Source organism: Benincasa hispida, chromosome 9 (assembly GCF_027475165.1).
Source record: "Benincasa hispida cultivar pf3 chromosome 9, pf3_genome.v1.1, whole genome shotgun sequence".
Lineage (NCBI taxonomy): Eukaryota > Viridiplantae > Streptophyta > Magnoliopsida > Cucurbitales > Cucurbitaceae > Benincasa > Benincasa hispida.
In genome coordinates, this window is record NC_143486.1 from 79,028,321 (window position 1) to 79,049,793 (window position 21,473).

The 21,473-nt window shown below is 34.5% G+C and overlaps 1 non-coding gene across 1 annotated transcript; it reads right to left on the minus strand.

The window, feature by feature from the left end:
* Positions 1 to 13,137: 13,137 nt before the first annotated feature.
* On the minus strand, positions 13,138 to 13,209 carry TRNAQ-UUG (transfer RNA glutamine (anticodon UUG)). The gene has a single exon. It is a non-coding gene; the product is annotated as a tRNA-Gln (tRNA).
* Between the last annotated feature and the right edge of the window lie 8,264 nt (positions 13,210 to 21,473).

Here is a 21,473-nt window from a genome sequence, read left to right on the forward strand (position 1 = left end):
CTTTGGAAGAGAAGACTCAGTCATAGTAGGATTATGACTTATGTTCATTAGAGGGATCGGTGGTACTTAAGGAGACAGATGTAACTACAGGGGCATAACAATTATTGGCCCAGCTGCACTTACGAGTGACCTGTGAAGGGTTGTTGCACTGCTGATTGGTTAAGATGGACACATAATATATCTGTGGTAAGGAGAGTTCAGCTGTCAGTCTTTAGTGAAGTGCCTGACAGTTAACGGATGGTGGATCCCGTGACTAAAGAGTTTAGTCAGTTATTCATGTATTGTTGGAGTTTCGAGCTATAGGTCAATGAGGTCCGCTTGGTAGCTCAATGGATTCAGTTGAGAATCAGTTCTTGGAGTTGATTTGAAATGTTCAAATTGACAAGAGGTATTTTGATTATATATGATATAATCGGTTTGATGTATGAGATACATCTAGTGGAGGATTGATGTAAGTGAGATTTACATTAAGTACCATGGAATAGAAAAAGAACTATGGTTTATATGTTTCATGAGATGAAATATTAAAACTATAGGTTATAAATATAGTATGATAAGTTGGTTATCATTTATATTTATAATAATATTAATTATTGGATAATTAATTCTTTTTCTTTAATAACCAATTGAGTGGGTGGTTATTGGATTTTCATGGTAACCGTGAGATAAAAGGAAAATGGTTTTCCTAATTTTAGTAAGTTTTACAACCTGTTGAAAAGTTTGATAAAAGTTTTTTGAGATTTTCTCTTCCAGAAAAAAGGATCTCACAGAGTTTTCAAATAAATATAGATTTACTAAACGACAGCTTGGGCGAGCTAAACGATTGTGCAGTGGCGAGCTAAATGATCCTTCAGTATTTACCAAACAATCGCATAGTTTTTGCTAGACGATCACTTGCCCAAAGTAAACGAGCGTGTAGTGTATGTAGGCGACAGACCGAGCTAAACAATGAGCTAAACGATCACATAGTTGTTGCTAGACGATCGCATAACTTTAGCTAAACGATTGGGCATCGACCTATACGATAGGTCTCCACCATTTCCCACTTTCACAGTCGTGTACACGATCGGTGTTTCCTCCTTCGTCTGACTCATTCCAAGTCCGAACAGAGCCCACCCTCTGGATTCTCACACTGAGAATACCAAGGTAGCCTTGTTGGTAGTGTCATACTCAACTCGACACCGTCGAGGTGCTGTGGAGGTCGTTCGTGCTATTGCTGAGGAGTTCGTGCCGAGGCGATCGTTGAGGACGAGCGCAAAGTATTCGTGCTGTCTTGAGGTCGTGTAGATCGAGCATTCGAGGTTGCTGTTGTTTGAGCGGTCGTTCGCAAAGGAGCGTGGAGACGCATCTTCAAATGTTTGTAAAGTATTCTCTTTGTTCATTTGAGTTTTCATGCTGTAATTTCTCTATTAATTGTATAACCGCTTGTTTTGAAGTCGACTGTAAATGTAATGTTCATTTATGATTGTGATTTGGAATAATTTTATTTCCATTGCTCATGGAAATCTTGAGTCCGATTTCCTTCACTTGTATGTCACCACATACATGCTTAAGTTATATAAAGATAACCAGGGATTTTAGGTTTATTGGTTTGTGGTAAAGGAAATAAAACATTCAACTGAGAAAAAACAAGAAGTAAAGTAAAATATCATATATTACACATCACAAGCGTTCGTACAAACTATTTACAAACTACAGGACACGAGACTTTAGAGCATCAACCCCAACAATCTCCCACTTGTCCTAAAGTGAAGTGGGGTGTACAAAAACTAGTACAAAACAAAAAACTAGGGCATAAAAGCTCAGTACAAGAAATCTCCCACTTGCCCTAGTCCAGCCGCAGGCGATCCTGTAGACCCATGCTTTGAAGGTGACCCTCAAACACTGTAGCCGTGAGAGCCTTCGTAAACGAGTCAGCAACATTATGCTTCGAAGCGATCTTTGTGACGATCACGTCCCCTGGATGTACTATCTCATGGATCAGGTGATACTTCCGTTCTATGTGTTGTCGCGCCTGTGACTCTGAGGCTCCTTGGAGTTTGCCACTGCCCCACTATTATCACAATAGAGGGTAATGGGCTTAGACATATCTGGAACAAGTGAAGTTGGTGATGCACCCCTGCTTAGTACTTTGCCATACTACAGCTCCTCCGTTAAGAGTAAAGATTGACCCTGACGTGGACTTGCGAGAGTCTCTATCAGTCTAAAAGTCAGAATCCATGTATAGAGTAAGGATCAAATCCCTAGATCCATACATGATTATGTAATCCTTCGTTCTTCGAAGATACTTGAGGATGTTCTTCACTGCGGTCCAGTGACCCTAGCCTGGGTTAGACTGACACCTACTGACTATTCCCACAGCGTAGCAGATGTCTGGTCGAGTACTGAGCATCTTGTACATCAAACTGCCAACGACAGACGCATATAGGACCCGTCTCATCTCCTCAACCTCTTGAGGCGTCTTAGGACACATCCTTAGACAAAGTGACTCCATGCCTGAACGGCAGTAGGCCTCTCTTGGAGTCCTACATTGAGTACTTGAGCAACATTTTGTCAATGTACGATGCCTGAGATAATGCTAGGACTTTTTTCTTACGATCCCGAAAGATCTGTATACCTAAAACAAATAGATCCTCTCCCAAATCTTTCATTTTGGAATTGGTTCGCTAGCCAGTTCTTAATTGCAGTCAGTAGACCTACATCATTCCCAATGAGTAGTATATCGTCTACATACAACACTAAGAATACTACTGAAGTGTTGCTTCTTGTAGACACAAGATTTATCAACGTTCTGGTCAAAGCCATACGATTTGATCGCAGTATCAAACCGTATGTTCCAAGATCTAGACGCCTGTTACAGCCCATAAATGGACTGATTCAGCTTGCAATCCTTTTGGTCTTAACCTTAGACTATGAATCCCTCGGGTTGCACCATGTAAATGGTCTCCTCAAGATTTCCATTCAGAAATAATTCACCATCCAACGCATTGTCGCATGCATTCTTCTACTTAAGGTTCTTTTCTTGTTATCTTTTATGCATTATCCTTTTGGAATTCCCCTTGTCCGATTGCGATCCTTCGCGATGCATCTATGATGGTACAAATAATTCACCACATCCACTAACTAGGCATCGCAAGGCACCCCTTACTTTTAATAGCTTCTTCAAATTGTGAAAGTCTATAGTTTTATTATGTGCAAACCCTTGCTCAAACATTTGTTATCACATTCATGTTGAGTTTGTTTTTAGCTTGCAGTGAGAACACTGCCACCCTCTAAGTTTCGAGGTGGTAGCGGTCTCGGAGAATCACATTCATTACATTGCGGTCATTCCCTTCAAAAAAAAATTTGAAAATAATAACTCCACTGTCAACGCAATAGGGGAAACCCATGTTGAGAAGAGTTAAGTTGTGAAAGGCATTTACCTGTAGTTGGATGTCCGCATGACACTCGTGGAGGCAAGCCAAAACGAAGGTAAGTCGTCAGGATCAATGCATAAACGCAACTCCTCTGTCTGGCGTAAGCCAAATTAAACAAGACATGAGTTGAGTTGAATATGGAACGCAACCGAAGTTGGATGCCCGCATGACACACGTGGGGGTAAGCCAAAACGAAGAGCGTCACCAGGTTCAACGCTGCATTCGAATAAGTAAACGCATAAGCTTAAATTGTTTTGCACGAACGCATTCTCATGAGCTGTCGCAAAATTGTGGAAAATGAATAAAAAGTTTATGAGCAAAGGCTTGCCAAATTTCAACTTAGAAAAGATCTCTTTGAAGAAGCAGCCAAAGTAGAGGAGAGCATTGCAGCCATGGTTAGAAGTACAAGTTAATTATATTCTGAGAAGTTGGTCATCACAAAGGAACGCCGGAAGTTGAGTTAAGAATTTCTTGACTATAACGCATGCTTGAGGACAAGCATGATTCTAAGTTTGAAGGGTTGATAACTGGCAGAAATGCCAGTTATTATAAGCCTTTTACTTAGAATCATGAGGGCTAATAAGTAGAAAATGCGGTGATAATACTTAGAATTTGCGAAAAATTGAGTTTTGCATCAATTAGCACCTAGATCCTCACTGACCCCAATATTATGCGTTACTCCATGCCAAATTGTCTATTTTTGTAGCTATTGCAGGAATCAAACGCATGCGTTTGAAATAAGCAATCAAAGATAAACGCATGCGCTGAAGCCAGGCGATCGCAAAGACAAACGCATGCACTGAAAGTTGTGGTGATCGCATGCGTCCATCGCATGGAAGTTGCGGTGATCGTATGCACCCATTGCATGAAAGTTGCGGTGATCGTATGCGGCCATTGCATGGAAGTTGCAGTGATCAATTGGAAATTGTGGCCACGGAGTGACAACCATAATAGAAGGATGATCGCAAGATGGGTAGAACGTGTTGATGCTTCATCTGAATCGAGCTCGGACGTATACCTTGGGAGTATCAACAAGATAAAACGATGTGACATTGCCCATATCGCGACAAAAGCATCAGTGAGCCATAACACAATCATGATAGCTGTCGGCGTTTAAACTCTATAAATAGCATTTTGGACCTTCATTTCAAGACATCCGAATTTCTGCCTCAAGGCAAAGGTTTGTGATCACAGATGAGAGCTTGAACGAGATTTTCAGTGAGAATTCTTCATCTCCACAAACCAGATCGAGTGATGACCGGAGCTTTTGCAAGAGATAGAGCTCGAGGGAGACATCTCCACCATTCATCTATGGCTCCACCAGCAACCTTGACGCAGAGTTCTTCCTTTCTCTTCTAATCTCTGTATTGTATTACATTTTAGCTTAAGATATTGAGACATTTTGTGATCAATGCAAATCTTGACTCCCTTATTGTCGTCTTCTTCATCATCTTCATCTCTATCATAGTTTATCTTCAGCGTTTATTTATCAAAGGCAATCGCATGCTTAAATCGTGTAGCCTAGAGATAGGACGCATGTAGCAACCCACCAAGAGGTGTGCGTTGTGCGAGTATAGTGAGTTAATCCTCTTTGCTTGGTGAAAGGCTGTAGCAACACTTGTCTATGGGATGTTGCATTGCTTGCCTATAAGTTAAATAGCCACGTCTAACTGCCTGAGAAGGTAAGAGATGGAACGCACTAAAGCAAAGTTCGCATTGTTTCTAGAGATAGGCACAATCTTATGCTCGACGCAACCATGCACTATAGAGATATAGTGATGCAGCTGACCACCGAGAGGTGTGCGATGCGTTAGTGCAATGAGCTGGGATTACTCGGGTGATTTAAGATAATAAACATTACTATGCATTAATGGTTGTTGTGTCTCTACCTATTCTCATCACAAGTTTTCTATTGCTCAATCTATTTAGTTAAGAGTAGGAGTAGTGTGTAAATCCCTTAAACTTGTTTCTATTTTTTTATTCATTGCCTCAAACGCATTGCTTCACGAGTATTATTGAGTGACAAGTCCCTGTGTTCAACCTCGGTTTACCCGAGAAACTTGCGTTTCCATTATACTTGGCACGAGCGTAAGAAAACTTGTGATAGGAACGCGTGGTCATTGCATACTAGATTAACGCATCTTCATTCCGACGGATGACTCAGACGCATGGGTGCAAACGCATAAGCTATGTCTAACACATGATTTCATGTACAACCACATCCGTCCTTAATAATAAATAAACAATCTTTCCTAAACCAACAAGTTTTTGGCGCCGTTTCCAGGGACTTGGCAGCTAATGTTTTGTGAAGTTTTGTGTTTTCGCAGGCACCCTTTCAATCTTAGGTGTATTGTAGATTGTGCGACCAAGCTGTAAACAATAGGAACCAAGGGTTGCTATGCGTTGTTGATTACACTATGCATTGATACCCGAGGCTAGCAGTATGCATTGAGAAGGGGTGTTGGTCATCACCCTAGTGAACGCATATTGAGTGGAATGGACGCATAAGAAGATGAGCTCATATGGAGGACGTCATCAGACATGTGGCTTGCTAGTAAGAATTCTTAAACCTTAAGCAAATTAAGTGGATGTATAAGAAGACATGTAAAAGTTAAGGGCTATGCGTTGGTGAAAGGAGAATAAGACACTTTGGCTTGCGCTGATGTAAGAATGTGTTGATGGTGTGAGGAAAAGACACTTGGACATGCGGCCGAGTAGTTGCTATCGGCCGTGGAGCAATCTTGGACGCATATAAATAGGGCCAAGGACTTCAGATAAGAACTCAATTATCTTCAAAGGACATAAAGAAGAGTGTATTGAGAGGAGACCATGCGTTGGTAGCAAGACCATGCGTTGGTCAAGAAGTTCCAAGAGGGGAGATGTTGTCGGACAGAAAAGACAAGAAGTAGCATCAAATTGGAACGAGGAGTTCTCCCGAAATACTCATGCGTTTTATGTGATTCTAAAGACATTTGAAAGCTAAAAGAGTCTAGTTTTCAGGGTAGGGCTGTCAGAGAAGAAGCTCCAAGGAATCGGGCTGGAGAATGAATAAAAAACAGAAGGGTCGAGCTGTCGAATAAGCTGGGCCAGTTTTGATTTTTTGATGTTTCCGTCCAAACCACGAGGATTTATGAGCCAAGATTTATTGGTACCTTTCTGAGACATTTTAGAACATGTTTGCAGAAGGAAGCATCTTAAAATAAGGTCTTAAACTATGAGTAATCTAAGCTGATATTTGAATCTGGAATTTAGGGTTCAAAAGGGAAACCAAGGAAACTTAAGGAACTTTGGAAAGGAAAGTTCCTAACCAACCAAGGTAAGTGGTTATTGTGTGTTGTATTGATGATGTAATTTCTATATATAGGTAAATATATATAGGGGATAATGTTAAATTGGCATGATTAGGGATATATGTTTATCTTGTTACTATGCTTGTTAAGATATTGTTTGTACGTTTGTTTGGGAAATTGAAATTGTACCCGGGATATATGGTTAGCATGCTTGAAAAGGTACTTGGCGGGAAAACATAGTCGGCTTCAGTCGGCGGAAAATGATAGTCGGTGATGATCGGCGAAAAATATAGTCAAGTTACCTAAGCATAGCTGACGGGAAAATAGTCGATGTGCACATTGGCAGGATAATAGGGTACAAGGAAAGTTTCCATAGGAATTGTTGTTGTCTTAGTATACGTGTGGAAGTACTGGGGAAAATGTAGGATCATGTCAGGGATAACCAATGGTAAAGCTGGGGATGTTTTGTTATGAGATAACCAGCGGTCAAGCTGGGGTTGATTGTTTTAACCAACGATCGAGTTGGGAATTGTCTAGCGGTTTGGCTGGAAAATAATATTAAACTTGTGGTAATGTTCTTATTGACTATGTATTGATTTACAAAACGTATATTTTTGTAGTCAAAGTTATTTGTTTATCTAAAGGCACCACTCACTGAACTTTATAGCTCATGTTTTCCATGTTTTATGTTTTATCCCCCCCCCCCCCCCCCCTCAAGTAGCGGAAAGATGAGGAGTTCCAGGGTGCTGCTAAGGTCATGGTCTGCCACAAGTCACAGTTACACTTTCGGAGGGTTTTACAGTTGTTGTTGTAAACTTTATAGTTGAGTCTTGAAGTTGTATAAATGATACATTGTTGTAATAAAATGGGCCTACTTATTCAATTGGTTGTTGAATTTGTTCATTGGTATCAGAGTTATTAGGCAGTAAGTGTCAACAAAAGGGTTGATAACTGCTGTCAGTCACGCCCTTTCTCAGGCTCAGAGGGTAGTTTAGGGCGGGGTGTGACACCCATGGCTCTAGTTAAATTCCTTTGTCTTCTTTGCTAATTTGTTCTAATTCTTCTTCTAAAAACCCTCTCGATCTCTGGGTCAAATAGGATTTCTATCAGTGTGCCTTCACTCATATACTGTTTGCCACACTTTCAGCTTAAGCGTACAATACATCATCATTTGAGTATCTGCAAAAATCAAACACGGTTTAAACATTAGTCAGTCAACTAAGTCCCCGACAACGACAACAAAAATTTGTTTCTTGTTGCGTTGAATTTTGAATAATGAAGAATAAAGTGCTCTATTTCTAACAAGTTTCCCAAAACTAAGCCCAAGTTCAAACTTAATAAAGGTTTCTTGGTGAGAACCAAGGTCGAATGCATGAATTATGTATTGACTATTTGCTGAACTTAATAAGATTGTCGTAGATACAAGTTTATCAAATTCATGTGTTGAAGTATTTGTTTGTACAACTAAAAGAACAATTAATTAATTAATTACAAGAAAGTGTGAAGCGTTAAATGTGAAAATGATGGTGATGTGTGGAAAGTGTGAATGGTGAAGATTATGCATGGAATGAAGTACTTACAACACAAAAGAAAGCAATGTGCAGTGAATAGTGTGGGAATTCAATTGATGAAGTACCATTAAGAATGTTTATTATATCCTCATAAGATATGCATAAGTATCTGTTCATGTTCTTAACTTATAAAATGAAAATTTCACCTCTCAGTATTTTAAACCACATAAACCTTATCTCTAGGACCCACGCTTAAGTTAATTTGGACAAAATGTTAACTTTATTTCTAAAGTTAATTCTTTTCTTTTTTTTAATGAGTTTCACAACCACTTTATCTCTCGAGTAGTTAACTATTTCTACTTAAACCGATTGATTAGATGAATTTAAGCAATAGATTAAGCATGCATTAAATAAGATGAAATTCAACTTAGCTCAACAAGGATTTAATGAGAACTAATTTTGAATTAATTTGAATTGGTTAAGTTAAATGAAGGAATTAATTATATGTGATATAATTAATTTAATTTAATTATATATGATATAATTACTATAATATATTTGATACATTATAATATAAAGTTTAGTTTAGAGAAAATAAATATTTAAATATGATTCAAATATCGATTGTATGAATTGGATTCATATAATTGAATTTAATATAAATGAGATTTATATTAAATACCATTGATGAGAGAACTAAAACTATAGGTTATATTGTATTTGATACAATATAAAACTATAGGTTATGTGTTATATTTGATATAACATTGTTCAATATATTTAATATATGATGAGGTAGTTATCATATATTTATATATATTAGTTAAATAATTAAATTAATTTAATTTTATTTATTTATTTATTAAATTTAAAATTGGGAGGGAGTTGTAACTCCCTCCCCCTTAAGTCTCTCAAGAACGTGAGGAGTATGTTCAGGTCTTGATCTCCTTAGAGTTTCTCATCCCTACAGAGAATATGGAGGAAATTTTTCATGGTGGTGACCATTTGAAGATTGTTCTGTTCGTGAACATTCTTAGAGAAAATGATCAGGGGAAGAAAGGTTCTTTAAAGGTAAGGGTTTCTAAACCCTAATTTATTTTCTCTTCTAAAAACATGTTTTTTTTTTTTTTTTTTTTTTGTGTAATGCGTAATGTTTTGTTTTATAAAATTGGATTTCTGTAAAAATTTTAAAGTTGGGAATGATCCCCTTCCGTTACGAACCTTCACGATTCCCTTGAGTTCATGATGCCACTGGCATTTTGCTTCATTTGGGAGAGCCTATTATTCATCTAACGAATAGTCCTTTGAGGTCTCCTCCTTTGGGACTCTCTACTTCTAGTTGTAACCAGGGTGTGATTTCCTCCTCCTCTATGGAGTCAGATGATGATAGTTCTGGTTCTAGTTCCTCTGGTAAGATAGTCTCTGTTTCTTCTAATGACAACAATTCTCTTGCTCAACTAAGGAAGATGAAGAAGCGGATTTCTGTGTATGCTTCTATCGAGTGTGGTCCATCCACCTATAATCGGTCCAAAAGCACTCCCTCTCTGTAGCAAAGCGATGATTCTGTCTCTGATTCATCTGCTCAACTCTTTGAGTCAAGTAGTGAAGATGATGTTGCTATAGTTAGGAATAAGTCGCGCACCAGGATTGTCGTCGAAAAAATCCTCCGAATGTCCCAATTATTCCTATTGACGGGATATATTCCATAATGAGGATAATGTTCAATGTTGAAATTATGTGGTGCAACATCATATCGTTAATGAGAAAACTCTTTCTGACCAGACCAAATCGTGTTTAGAAATTATGGATCTTCTTCAACAAGTTGGACTTCTTAAGACTGTGTTGGACCTTGGTCCCTTTTATCCTCAGTTATTGAGAGAGTTTATTATCAATCTTCCCTCTAAGTTTGATTATCCTAGCAACCCAGACTATCAGAAGGTTTACATTCATGGCAACTGCTTCTCCATTTCTCCTACCACTATTAATGCTTATCTTAGGCATGAAGAGTCTCCTCTTTTGGGTGATTCCCATCCTTCCACTAAGGAGCTTGTTGTTGAGCTGACAGGTGGCACTCGATCTAAGTGCCCTGAGTCTAGTCAGTCATCTACTTTTACTCTTAGTGTGAGATATGTTATTATGTTTCACATAGGCATTGCAAATTGGTGCCCTTAAATGCATGGTTTCTAGTCTCTTTCCTTCTCTGGCTAGTCTTTAGTATCAAATTTGTACTATGTTTACTTTTAATTTTGGAGTATTTGTGTACAACCAGCTTCTTAGGCGTGTTGACTCTTTTGCAATTAAGCTGCCAATTAGTCTTTTAAGGCTTTTCTCTAGTCTTCTATCTTAGTGCCCAACTATCCTTGGCTCGAATGATGCTTCTGGCTCCGCTCCTTAGCTTGTTAATCTCAGCTACAAGATTTTTCAGGAGACTCATGCTCCTGACATTCTGCACAACATTCGTCCTCCCAAGGCCTCTACACAACATTCATCCTCCCAAGGCCTCTAACATTCCTCTTCCGGAGGATCTCTACGTTCCTGAAGGTGGTATGTTGATTCCTACTGAGCTGCGCACTCGCATCTTCCGCATCTTGTTTGCTAAGTCTTGCTCTTTGACCACTGTTATACATGATTTAACTGCTTGAAGGGCTGAAATTGATGCATTAGTTTATCTTCTCAGTGTGTCTCTTTCGCGCTCTGATGTGGCTTCTTCTTCTCAGCCACCTTCGACTGGTTGCTTTTTTTCTTGGCAAAAGGGGGAGATGGATGTGGTTGTGCTATTTTATGGATGTTGCTTGGCTGTTTGGATTGTTGTGTGGTTGTTTTGATGTTTGTTTTTCTGTTTGCTTTGTTCGTTTGGACTATGTTGTATTTGTTGTTGCTCGGGCTATCATTTGTGTTTCCTTCTAATGAAGTATTTGATTTCTCCTCGTTTCTATTCAGTTCTTTGGTTGTTTGGCATAAAAGAAAATCTTGTGCAAAATGGGGAGTTTGTTATTACTGAAGTTGACAAATAATATTTTTTATTATTTAGTTGGATATCTTGTCTCTGGCATGGCTGAGTTATTTTTTTTCCTTATCGGTGATAAATTTGTTGAGGAGAGCTTTTCCTTTTATTCGTGTTGTCTGTGTTGGTCTCTTTTTCTTGTATGGTTTGTATTTATTGGTTGGTTTTGGTGTTTCTAGGGTAAGTTGTCTTTTCCCTTGATTAGTGTTCTTCTTCCGAAAAGGTTTTTACATGAAGATTTTGATATTGTATAGTGGACTATCTTTGTGAAGAAGAACGGTGGTTTTCTTTGAAGCTTGATCTGTTCAAGCAGTTTGTTAGTAGTGTTGTTCAAGACACCAGGTGAGTGATTATTCATTTGGCAGGTGAAGATAACGTGAGGTCATTGCTGCAGCAACAAATTTAGGGGGAGCCTAAATCTGCAGACTCATTTAAAGCAGTATTCGTGTTAGGGGGAGCCTAACTTACTCACTAGTAAATCAATTATGTGTAAGTTGATTTTATGTCATTTTAGTTGAAGTGCATGTTGTAAAACTAAATTACATACTAGTGGATTTCTTTTCTCCTAGGCGGAGAGCCTCCCAGAGGTAGGTATAGTTACACCAAATTAGGTTAACAATTCTCTATATTCCTTCTTTCTTATCTCTCTTCCTGTTATTTTTATCCTTGTATGTGACATCTTTCCTAGCTTGTGACATCATTATAATTCACCTTTTATTTCAACTTTTTTGTTAATTTACATTTGGATTTCAAGTGCTATCCTTGATATTCTTTCTTGAATCGGAAAATTATTTGTTTCTCTCAAAATTATAGTTTTTCACATTTTATATTTTTATGGGACCCCAAAAATAAAAGTTATTTTCCGTGTTTATTTCTTAAGTTGGTTTGGTTTTTTTATCTAAAATCTTTTGATAGCACACCCCATCAACATCAATTGCACTTGTTGGACCTAAAAGGCACTTACATTCAAATAGCCACATCCTATCAACAAAAGACGACATAACTTAAAAAAAACATATACATCCAAATAGTTGCATAATACATTCCATACACAAAGGACAAAATAGACATTGACTAATAGTGTAGGAAAAATAAGAAAATGAAATATTCTCCTCTCAGAATCTCTTTTATACATAGTATAGTTAATTTTTTTTTAAAAAAAAAGGGGGGGAAGATCACATGATATCCTCAATTAAGATGTAAAGGTTCAAATCTATACCCAACATATCATTGAACTAAAAGATATTACAACAATAGTGAGAATGCCAATTTAAACTCTACTCTTGTTTTTATTGATGATTATTTGTGCTTTGTTTCACTTTCTAACAAAGGTTTATGTTGTGTGTTGTGACTCTTTGTAAAACAGATATTTATAGGAAAAGATAGATCAAGTGAATTTATGTCGCAAATTTTATTGTCTTATTTAAAAGTAGAAACTATATAATAATTCATAATAAGGATTAAAAATGTAACAACTTAGTAGAAATTAAGTATAAAATCTAAAATAGAGACCTTAGGTATATCTCCACATGTACTCATTCTTGTGCATTTCTATACCCACACATTAAAAATTATAAAAAAAAAATGGATGTAAAAAGAATTTATCATGTGATAAATTATTATTGAATAAATCCTGTGAAATGCACGAAGATAGATATAATCTAACAGTCAAAATGAACATAACTCAATTAATATAAAACTTGTAATATCAACGTTGAAGTTAGAGATACATATATTTAAGTATTTTTTTTATAAAATAAACTTTATTTTGTTTTTAAAATATATAATATACTGATTACATAGCCTCCCGTTGGAAAGAAGAAATAAAATACGGAAAATTTAAAAAAAAAATAAATAAATAATAACATGAAAAGGAAAAGGAAAAAGTACAAAAAGAGAAATGTTGAAATAGAAAAAGGTCCTACCGGGAGTCGAACCCAGGTCGCTGGATTCAAAGTCCAGAGTGCTAACCACTACACCATAGAACCGAAGTTGTTGCTTAAAATGTTGCATAAAGATATACACATAGATTGATGCATTATTAGATTATTATGGGGTTTTTAATTCCAATTTTATTATTGTTATTTTGGATTTTTAAGTTATTCTTCGATAAATATATGAGAGAGTTTCATACACAAAGATACGTACGAGGTACGTTATTAGATTGTTATAACTAAAAATGTTTTTTTTAACTTGTTTCCTATGATAATGAAATCTAAAATTTGCTCAATTGGATTTAATTGACATGGTCTTCCTCCCTAGAGTTTGGAGGTTCAATCCCCTATTTAATTTCTTATTAGAAAAATAAAATAAAATAAAATCTTCTAAAATTTAAAATGTTTGTAGTCTAGGAATTGTATTTTTTAATATATTTTTTTTAACCCCATTGGTTTTTTTTAGCATCATTATGTTAATATAATTTAGTTGAAAATTAAATTAAATTATAATTTGAAATTTAAATATAATTTGGTTCAAAATAAAATCAAATTGGGATTTAAAATCTAAATTTTTCTACAAATGTCTAAATTAAACATTTGAAATTTTGTTAATATGTTATGGTTTATGTCTTCCTAGAAAAAAAAAATGTTTAAAATAAACTTTAAAATACAAAAGAAGATCATTACAAACCTACAAGATAATAAGCTTTTAAGCTTATGTCTGCCGGGGAAAAAAATAATATTTTAATTTAAATCGATCAAATCATATTTTATAAACTAAAAAATGAGTATTACAAAATTGTATACAAAATAAATAGAAAAAAAATGATATGTTTAAACTAAAGTTTAAAACTAAAAGGATAATCACATCATTCAAATAAAAAAAATTAAAAAATTCTTTAGCACAATTGCCAAGAAATAGGGAAAAAAATACTTTGAATTTTCACCAAATTTAAAAATATTGGTTTAATTTAAAATTAAGAGTAATCAAATCATCCCAATCAAAATAAAAATAAATTAAAAAAAAAAAGAAGATTATTGTAAAATTAAAAAAATCTAGATTTAAATGAAAGTTTGTAATTAAGAATATAATCAAATCAAAAATCAAAATTAAAAATTATGTTTAAGAGACAAATGTCATCAAATTTTTTTAATATATATGTTTTTTAAACTATGAGAGGATTATTACAATTTATATATGTGTGTGTACACACACTTTTTGGTTTAGATAAAATTTTGAAATTATGAAGATAGATACAAAATTTTGAAGGATTCGAATGAGAGGTTAATGGTTAAATTCATACATTTAAATAGTTCTTAAAAAAATTTTCCAATTCACTAATAATCAAATTTCTTTTATAATTTTTAATAACTATAAAATTTAATTCATTTAGTATATCTTTTTTATTCATTCCATCAACTTACGTTTTTGTAAATATTACACTTGAAACAACTACCTCTACTTTATCTTTTTTAATAATTTATTTATCCAATAAATTAGACTTCGTAAATTATAAGAGTGCCACTATTAAAAAACTTAAATTTTAAATTCAAAAAAATTATAAATTTCAACCATGCATTTTTTAAACTCTAAAATCAAAATAATGAAGATAATTAACATAAAATTCCCATCGTAAAAAAAGAAATTATCGATAGATCTCGATAGAGTAAACAATTATATATATATATATATATTAAATATTCAAATATTTATTTTTATATATATTCTTAGATTCAATTGAACTTATATTTTTAAGTATGAAATACGCTGGTACATGAAAATGTTAATTTATGAACAAAAATTTAAACATTTACTTAAAAATTTAAACCTTATAAAAAATACGCATCATATCTCATTTAAAAATTAATTATAATAAATAATAAAGACCGAGTCAAACTAGAGACCGTTGGTCTGTCAGCTAATTTATCGGCTATGTCGGTACGATCTCAATTAGTAATGTTTTTTTTCCCCCAAAATTTGCACACATGAACAATTCACCATATTCCAATACTCCTGCCATTTATTATTATTATTTGAGAAAAAGAAGAAAAAACTAGACTTCGTTAGTTAATAATTTAGGCCGGTAGCTATTTGGTTTTTATTTTTAAAATGGCATTTTTTTTTCTCTGTCAATTTCTCACCATGGTAAATTTTTCTTAAGTTGAAGAGTTAATATTCAAGCAAAATTTGAAAAAGAAAATAAAATTATGTTATAGTCTTTAAACTTAGTTTGATTTTTTAAAACAATATTAGAAATCAAATAATGACTAAAGGAGGGCTTAATTTTTTATTTTTGTGTTTTGATTTTAAAAATTGTATTTGTTTTCTCCTAACTTTTTTTACTATAATTTTCACTTTTTATGTAAATATTTGAATTTTTAACTAAACTTCTAAAAATTAGATAGAAAATCTTACTTTTTTTTTTTCAAATTTTAAAATATTGCTTAAATCTTGAAAATGCTCTTAAAAAATAGTTAAGTAAACAAAGAAAGCTCTAAAAAATAGTTAGAATAGTGATAATTGGTTGTACTATCTATCTTGAGATGTAAAGTTCAATCTCTCATATTTGTAATTATTATACTGAAAAATAATAAAATAAAAACCAACAAATGAAAAAGAGCGTAAATAACTTAATTTTTAAATATAAAACTAAAAATCAAATCAGTACTAAATAGACCTAGTTTTTCAACTTTTAAAAAATCAAGTTCATTGATGAACTTAGAATTTGTATAAGCATTCTATGTGTTTTACTTTTCCCTTTATAAAAGTTTATTATATATTTATCACTACTTTGACACAATGATGTAATAGTTATTATGCGGTTAGGTTTTTTAAGTAGTCATATTAGGTTTACATTTTAGGCTTATTTTCAAAAATAAGAAAATGAGTCAAGCTATTTATAAATATAGCAAAATACCAATGTTGATCCGTGATAGACAATAATAAGCATTGTTAGATCTATAGACCTTTCAGCGATCTATAGATCTAGTCCATCATTGATAGATCTATCAATGATACTAAATAGATCTATCATTGATAGACAATTATAGTTAGATCTATCAGTAATATGCCGCCTTCACAATAGTTAAATCTATCCTGATAGACAATGACATTTTACTATATTATGTTGAACAATCTTATATACATATTTGTTTTTTTTACCATTTATGGAATTATAAGTTATCGGTGTGATTTTTTTTATATAAAAAAGTAGCACTAATTATATTTTTCTAAACTATACAAATTTGTAATTTATGGATATTTGTGGAAAATTTAAAAGGATATTGTCCTTTTAGAAACTATTTAGGAAAATATTGTTGTTTTCAAACTATTTGTAATTTTTTTTTTTTAAATAAGTCGATGGTTCAAAATTCGACCAAGGTAGGTAGATCGAATTTTGAACCCTTGATCTTACCCTTTCGCTTTTCCAAGATTTCCATTATTATTTTGAGAGAGAGCAAGATTATGAGAGAGAGTGAGATTTTGAGAGGTTTCCATTATTATTTTGAGAGAGAGCAAGATTTGAGAGAGAACGAGATTTTGATAGGTTTCCATAATTTTGAGAGAGAGTGAGATTTTGAGAGCGAGAGCGAGAGAGAGATAGCGAGATTTTGATAGAGAACGAGAGTACACTTCAATTTTTGGGTCATCCGTACAAATTTTCTTTTTTTTTTCTTTTTTAATTATTACACATTGACCTTCTTCTTTCTTTCTTCTTTTTTTTTTAAAAAAAATTCATTTTATAAAAAAAATTTCTAAAAATATTTTATTATTTTATTTAACTCTAAAAAGAATAAATTAAAAAAAATAATCTCATAAAAATAAAAGAGAGAGAGCAAGACTTTGAGAGAGAGCGAGATTTTGAGAGCGAGAGCGAGATAGCGAGATTTTGATAGAGGGCGAGAGTACATTTCAATTTTTGGTTCATCTGTACAAATTTTCCGTTTTTTTCTTTTTTAATTATTACACATTGTCCTTCTTTTTTCTTTCTTCCTTCCTTTCTTTTTTTTTTAATTTTCCATTTTATAAAAAAAAATTATAAAAATATTTTATTATTTTATTTAAACTCTAAAAAGAATAAATTAAAAAAAATAATATCTCATAAAAATAAAAGAATGTAAATTAAATATCTCATTTATATAAAAATAATTACAAAAATCAATGTGTCCCACAAGGCAGACGTTATCGATTTCGAGCTGGTTATCATCGTCGACTTCGAACTTGAGGTTGCTCGGGTTCTTCTTGATGTTGCTCTGGTACCTCTACAGGCACTTCATAATATAAATATTCATTATGCTCTCCACGACCCCGACCATGTCCATGCACGTATGAAGACGAAGGACCAACCTCTGAGTCATAATGTCCTGAACCAAATGCTGGCATCATCATCATCGGACTAACATAATCAGTTTGACTCTGCGTCTGCATCATAAGGGGCAACTCTTCCATATTATGTGCAACCTCATCAAACTCATCATCTTCCCGAACATGTCCTCTACGTCTAGGAGCTGGTGGAGGAACAATGGGTATATCGTACATATAATGAATTTCTTCCATATAGCTTTAGTTGTCACTACATATAGCAAGAACCTAGTTCGGATCATTCGCAACCTCATGGAGTCTACTGTTGTTTGATCTCTGTGAATTATAAAACAATTAGACAATATTTAAAATAAATTTAAATTAAAAATAATTAGATAATATTCATTCATTTACCAGATGACCCACAACTGCTCCTAGACGAGTGACGTAACGCCTTGTGATATTATTATACCAATGAATATATTCTGGAGTGACATCTGTGCCAAACTGTTCAAGACCCCACTGCAATAAACCTTGCACGATGGTGCTATCGCACTACCAATGTGGAACTTTTTCGGACCAATCTCCAGTCTTTAGGTCAATATCATGCAGTACGGGTTCAGTATTACATGGCGATGGGACATCCTGCTGAAAACCGAATTGTCTCATCACCCTGTGAGGAAGATGTCACTCACCAATGTGAAAACATATGAGAGGACTCATCGTTTTGTGGAGCCATTGTTGGAAATCGCTCCCAAGCCCATAGTTGCAAAAGTAAGAGAGGCCCAACTATCTCTCGAACCTCAGGTTATGTTGCTTTGCATAGTTGTCTACACAGCCATGCCAAGCATGCTCCACCCCACCAATACCGCCCTGCATCATGGAGGTTAGCTAACAGTGGCAGAAACATCAAGTGAACAAAATGACTTGATTTATCTGAAATAGACTTCCACCCATCATTTGTAGTATATATGCTCGTGCATATCTTATGACGGTTTCCTTGTTTGCATCATCTGTGAGCTCACGAAATTGTGTTCCTAGTCATATTAAACTTAACCTCGATCCTTTAATCTTGTCGGCAGGTGGGGTCGCACCGAGATACAGTTGACAAACTTCTAACCAGTCATTGTACATCACTCCGGTGACCGGCTCACCGTCAACAGGTAACCCCAACAACACTTCTATGTCTTGTAGAGTGATAGTGCACTCTCCAACAGACATATGAAATGTATGCGTCTCGGGCCTCCATCTCTCAACCAAGGTTGTGATCAGATGCCAGTCCAACTGAATAAATCCTAATCTTGCAACCCCATAGAATCTAGATGTGCGCAGTAGCGGTAGTATTCGAGGGTGGAGCGGGATAGTGCACTGGAGAACTGCCTCTCGACGCCTGCAAGATATTTCTCCAGTAGTACGATCTCACCATACAACAGATGATCGATGAATAGACTGGTCGTGCAAAACATCGGGATCAATAGGTCCTGGGTTTAAAACCATGATCTGAAAAAAAAAAAAAATTTATTTCTCAACTAAAAAAATATTTGTTTCTCAATTAGAAGAATAATGTACAACTTAATTAGAAGAATAATGTACAACTTAATTAAAAGAATAATGTACAAGTTAAATAAAAGAATAATGTACAAATTAATTAAAATAATAATGTACAACTTTATAATAAAAAAATTGAATATACAATAAAAGATAAGTGAGTGAAGGAAATCTCACTCATGAGTGAGATCCTGCTCATGAGCGAGATCCTCATGAGCGAGATCCTGCTCATGAATTAAGGGCAGTGAGTCTTAAAAATTATCAAGGGAGTGAGTGAGCAAAAATGAAGAGGATGGTAGTTTAAAAGGATGTAGGTCGAGTGTTGAACACTCGACCCACGGGTTTGGGGTGGTTGAAAAGGCATTAAAGCTATGGCAGAGGGGCATGAATGCGTCAATGAATGCAGGAAATCGGATCAGTCGGTTAATGCATGCAGGAAATCGTGCAGGGGAATCGGAGCAGGGGCAGCATGGTGATAGGACCTCACATCTTTTTTTAGACTTATTCAATTATAGTCAATTTTAATATATGCACTTTCATTAAACTTACTCAATTATAGTTATTAGTTGTAACAAAATTCTGTTATTGTTGTTATTTTTTCATTAATAATTATTAGCTTTTTTTCTCATTGGTCATATATATATATATATATTTCTATGGAAAGTAGATAAAGTGAAGACGATTTCCATGTGGCAGACCACGTCAGCTGACTAGTTGACCGTTTAATCCATGTGATAGACTCAATCTCGCTCTCTCAATCTCGCCCTTGCTCACAATCTCGCTCTCTCCTACAATCTCGCTCTTAATCTCTCTTTCTCTTACAATCTTGCTCTCTCTCACAATCTCGCTCTCTCAATCTTGCTCTCTCTTACAATCTCACTCAGAATCTCGCTCTCTCTTACAATTCAAAATTCTGTTATTATTGTTATTTTTTCATTAATGATTATTAGATTTTTTTTCTATTTGGTCATGTATATAATATATATATATATATATGGAAAGTAAATAAAGTGAAGACAATTATGAGCGAGATCCTCAAGTATTTCTTTATCAAACTGTCTTCCTAGCGATGCTCAAGAGATTCAACCCACATTTCTAGCGAGATTCTCTTCTAGAGCGAGATCCCCATAAAAAAAATTAGCGAGATTTCCTTCTAGAGCGAGATCCTCAAGCATTTTTTAACAAATTGTTTTCCCAGCGATGCTCACGAGATTCAGCCCACATTTCTAGTGAGATTCCCTTCTAGAGCGAGATCCCCATCACAAAATTAGCGAGATTTCCTTCTAAAGCGAGATCCTCATCACAAAATTAGCTTCACCCACTTATCTTCCTTGTCAAGGGTTGAAGTTTCGACTTATGTATGTCAAAACTTCAACCTTCGACAACCTAATATACAAAATTAGCAAAATTTCCTTCTAGAGCGAGATCCTCATCATAAAATTAGCGAGATTTCCTTTTCCTTGTCGAGGGTTGAAGTTTCGACTTATGCTTCAACCCTCGACAACCCTAATATACATATTGTTTCCAAGTTTTTCTTTGTTTGTCGAGTTCTCAACGTTCGACCTCTACATTAATCGAATCCTTAACCCTCGACTTCTAGCCTCGAACTCCCAAAACAACAATATTTCTCTAATAAGTTTCAAAACAACATTATTTCTCTAATAAATTTTAAAAACAACAATATTAATATCAAAGATCCTAAGTGGCCAACTATTTTTTTACCTGAAGAAAGTTACTTTCTTTTACTTTTTTTTTAATATTTTATTTAACAGTTACTTTCTTTTAGTTGATTATAACGCTAGCCTAAATAAATATATTTCACCATGACAAAAATTGCCTCAAACTAATTATTGTGAAGGGATATGCACTCCATTCTCTCCATGATTATAAAGGAAGTAAAAGCATTAATATCCATGGTTATTATAACTTAGACTATTGAATTTAATAATTGGCCATAGTTGTGGGGCCAAAACAATAAATAGGTTGTTTTTATCCATCAAAGAAAATGTCAATAATTCCGCATCATGAAAAATGGAGTAATCTCAATATTAAAAATGAAGAGATTGTCGCTCTAAAAAATAAAGATGAAAGTTATGGAAAAGATATATCGATACAAAGATAGATGGTTGGATTAGTAGGTCAAATTTCAAAAATCTTCATCTAAATAAAGTCTACAAAAGAGAAATATTACATTAGTACAAGTGCTTTAGCCAATATTCTCTCTTAAGTCAGTATCAAAAATGAAGTTGTATCGAATTGAGCACACATGTTATGTTACATATATTAATTAGAAATCGACTATTCCATTTATATTGTTCATTCAATTGTGCTAGTAGGGAAGTTATGGACACTTCAACTTGACATTTTGGCTGGCTTGAGGTCGTTCTCTTTTTGAATAGTCAATAGCGTTTTTTAACTTAGCCTCACAGACTTCTTAAAAGCACTCTTTCTTCTTTGAGGATAT